General features: G+C 62.6%; 1 pseudogene; it reads right to left on the reverse strand.

Moving 5' to 3' along the window:
• Nucleotides 1-427: 427 nt before the first annotated feature.
• On the reverse strand, nt 428-3240 carry LOC149136669 (small subunit ribosomal RNA; annotated as a pseudogene).
• Nucleotides 3241-4388: the final 1148 nt, after the last annotated feature.

Genomic DNA, 4388 nt, shown 5'->3' on the forward strand with positions numbered 1-4388 from the left:
TATATAATATAATATACAATATATAATATAATATACAATATATAATATAATATACAATATATAATATAAAATAAAAATGGATGGTACTATGAAATAAAGTATTGAATGTCTTATTGAATATATGGAATATGTCTTATTGAATAGATGAAATATTGAGTGTTCAATAAAAAGGATTAAATATATAAAGGCGAATACGTATTTTCTATACCTTGTGGTATTTCACCATGGCCGGTATGACAGACTTTAACAGACTGTTAAAGTCTGCCGCTTCTACTTGCTCGTTGCTCGGCTGCGGCTGCACTGTTAGAGGGCCGACGAGTGCGAGGGGGGCCCGGCCGCGGCTTACGAAACCGGCTGGATCGCGCCGGAAAAGCGAGGAGGAGGAGGAGGAGCGCTGCTGCTGCTGCTGCTGCTGCTGCTGCTGCGGTAATGATCCTTCCGCAGGTTCACCTACGGAAACCTTGTTACGACTTTTACTTCCTCTAAGCGATCGGGTTCGGTCGTCTTCTCTGGGCCATCAGAGAACGCGCCAACGACGGCGCGGAACGTCGCCGCGCGTAAGCGGACTCGTCGGCCAGATCCGAGGACTTCACCGGACCGTTCGATCGGTAGTAGCGACGGGCGGTGTGTACAAAGGGCAGGGACGTGATCGACGCAGGCTGATGACCCGCGCCTACCGGGAATTCCTCGTTCACGGGGCTGGTTCCAGGCCCCGATCCCTATCACGGGAGGTGGTTCAGAGGTTTCCCGACCCTCTCGGGCCGGGGGAGACGCGCCCGCTGATACCTCCAGTGTAGCGCGCGTGCGGCCCCGGACATTTAAGGGCATCACAGACCTGTTATCGCTCCACCTCGTGCGGCTTTCTGCCGCCCGTCCATTTAAGAAGCGCTGCGTTCGCCAACCGACTGGCCCGGGCGCGACGGCGTACCGCCGCCGGGCTCGCGCGGGCCGAGCCGTCCGGGTCACCGCCGCCGCTCCGCAACCGACGCCGCAACCACGCCGCGTGCAAACCGCCCAACCCTACACCGCGAGCGGGGAAAGGCGAAGGCAGTTGCCGGAAGCGGCCGCAGCGCCGGACGCGAAGGAGAGCGGCGGCAACGGCAAGCCCGGGCCGCACGCGGAGCTACCGACGACAGCTTCGGTGCCGCCTCGCTACCGGAAAAGCACTAATCGACGCGCTAGTTAGCAGGCCGGAGTCTCGTTCGTTATCGGAATCAACCAGACGGATCGCTCCACCAACTAAGAACGGCCATGCACCACCACCCACCGAATCGAGAAAGAGTTATCGATCTGTCAATCCTACCGGTGTCCGGACCGGGTGAGTTTTCCCGTGTTGAGTTAAATTAAGCCGCAGGCTCCACTCCTGGTGGTGCCCTTCCGTCAATTCCTTTAAGTTTCTGTTTTGCAACCATACTCCCCCCGGAACCGACTATGGTTTCCCACGCAGGCTCCCCGCCGGGTCATCGAAGCGAACGCCGGCGGAGCGCCAGTCGGCATCGGTTACGGTCGGAACTACGACGGTATCTGATCGTCTTCGAACCTCCGACTTTCGCTTTTGATCGAGGAAAACGTGCTTGCCACACGCCGTCGCTGCAGTGCGTCTTGCGACAATCCAAGAATTTCACCTCTAACGTCGCAATACGAGTGGCCCCGATCGCTCCCTTCGATCATTGCCTCGTCGTGAACGGAGACCGACGGATGACGTGCGGATGAGGCCATTTTCCATCATTCCATGCACGCCGGCGGGGCTCGCTCTGAGCACTCTAATTTTTTCACAGTGAACGTACCGGGCGCCTCGGACACTCGGCGAAGAGCACCCTCGGAGGAACCGTGCGGGCCGAAACGACCGGGAGGTGGACTCGCTACCGCAACGCGTGCGAACGGCGACGCCTCTGGCGACGCTCACCCCCGTTTGTTTCCCCCGACCAAGAACCGCCGGCGGGGGCAGCGGCGGCAGCAGCAGCGGCGGCAGCAGCAGCGACGGCAGCAGCAGCGGCGGCAGCAGCAGCGGCGGCGGCAGCAGCGGCGGCGGCAGCAGCGGCGGCAGCAGCAGCGGCGGCAGCAGCAGCGGCGGCAGCAGCAGCGGCGGCAGCAGCAGCGGCGGCAGCAGCAGCGGCGGCAGCAGCAGCGGCGGCAGCAGCAGCGGCGGCAGCAGCAGCGGCGGCAGCAGCAGCGGCGGCAGCAGCAGCGGCGGCAGCAGCAGCGGCGACTGCGACGCCGGTGAAGGCGAAGCCGAACGCTCGCGTGCTGCCGACCGGACGGTAGCGGAGCGGAGGGGGAGGCGGGCTGTTAGAGAGGCCGTCGCAGCGACGGTGCGTGCAGAGCTCCGCGGCCCGACCGCGCCGTCGACCCGAACGTGCTGGGGCACGTTTTCGAGACCCGAATTCCGACTACGAGCTTTTCAAACGCAACAATTTTAATATACGCCACCGGAGCTGGAATTACCGCGGCTGCTGGCACCAGACTTGCCCTCCGGTCGATCCTCGTTAACGGATTTGAAGTGTACTCATTTCGATCGCGGGGCTTCGACAGAGTTCCGCGTCGTTATTTTTCGTCACTACCTCCCCGTGCCGGGAGTGGGTAATTTGCGCGCCTGCTGCCTTCTTTGGATGTGGTAGCCGTTTCACATGCTCCCTCTCCGGAATCGAACCCTGATTCTCCGTTACCCGTTGCCACCACGGTCGGCATTTACCGGGCCGTCGACAGTTGATAGGGCGGACTGGCGGGGGACCCGTCGTGCGAAGGCTAGTCGATACTAACCCGTGCGATCGTACTGACAGTTATCCAGAGTCACCAAAATCGAAGGGGCGTGAAGCCGCCGCACGCCTCGACCCGCGCGCGGAGCGCGGCGGCTGCTGCGACGACCCGTACGCGTCGGTCTCAGTCTAATATTTGCGCCGCGACCAATGCGGAAGGCCGACCGTATCGTCGCGACCGGCGGGAACTGGCGAGCAGCCCCGGACCCGGCCGAGCACGCGGAGGCGCAGCGGTGGCTGCTGCTGCCGGAAGCCGTTTTTCGGCCCGACGCCCGGGTGCGACCTGCGATCGCTTCGGTTGCATGTATTAGCTCTAGAATTGCCACAGTTATCCACTCTCCTCGCGGTGAGGAATACGGTCCCGAGGATTAGGTCCGGTTCCTGAGCCATTCGCGGTTTCACCATGCGTTTACTACATGAACTTACACTTGCATGGCTTAAGCTTTGAGACAAGGATATGACTACTGGCAGGATCAACCAGGTATCGTCGTCGTCGTCGCTGTAGTAGCGTCTCCGTCGCGTCGGTCGGCGAGCGGAAGGCGGAGAGCGGTCGAGGCGGAAGGCCCGCTGCCATCGCCGCCGCCGCGCGGAGAGCAAACGAGAGCGAGGAGACTGAAGAATCGCGGCCGCCGCCGCCGAGTGGGGAGGACGAGCAGGAGGCTGCTGCTGCGGCGGCGTCGGCCGTTCGTACGTACGTTACGCGTCCTAATCCGCCGCTCTGCGGTAGCAGCGGAAAAGCGCGCCAGGCGGAAGAAAGAGTTCGCCGAGTAGAAACGGTTTGCGATCCGACTGCCGCACACCGGGCCGCTGCGGAAGGACGGGCGCCGGTGCGGGTTGAATAAGCGAGGCGGTTTCTGGCTGCTGCCGCCGCCGCGCGAGATACGGAGAAGACGCACGGGTCGGACGAGAAGGACGACGCGCAGCCGAAGTGCAGCGAGTAGGCGGGGACAGCTGCTTTTCCCTTCTTCCGCTACGACGGTCGCCTCAGCCGACGACGACGACGACACACACCGAGCGCGCGTGAGCGGCCGCTCCGAAACGATTGCCACAGCACGGGCTGCGGTCAACGAGAAGCGTGTGTGCGATGACGAAAACGGCGTTGTTGGCCGCTGAACGCGCCAAAGCTACGACGATGCCGGGATGGGCGAGCGCGAGGAGATTGCGGGCACCACCGCCGCGACACCCGGAGTTGAAGCCACGGTTGTTGTTCCGTCCCGGTCTAGCGGGACGAACACACGGCACCGCTCTCTTTCGGTGACGTCGCGTCGCCTGTGGCGGATCGGGAAGCGACAACTAGCCCGTCCGCCGCGCCGGCGGCGACGCGACACGAGGTCAGCGGCGTAACCTGATCGGGTCCTCGAAGACGACGTCGACGAGGCCGCGGGTCGGCGAGGAGGAGACGAAAAATAAACGTGCGCAAACAGAGACGAGAACCCGGCGGGAGACCGGAACGCGAGCACGACCAGGACGGCGGCTGCTGCTGCCGGCGGGCGTGCGAGCCGGCGGGCGTGCGAGCGAGCGAGCGGATCTGACGAGGATGCTCACTGCGAGGATGCTCACTGCGAGGCGGGCGGGAGTCGGCGGAAGAATCGTAGACGCGCCGGCCGTGTAGAGTCGATCGCGCGGCGGGTT

The sequence above is a fragment of the Octopus bimaculoides genome, chromosome 3, assembly GCF_046866305.1.
Source record: "Octopus bimaculoides isolate indiv1 chromosome 3, ASM4686630v1, whole genome shotgun sequence".
Taxonomy (NCBI): domain Eukaryota; kingdom Metazoa; phylum Mollusca; class Cephalopoda; order Octopoda; family Octopodidae; genus Octopus; species Octopus bimaculoides.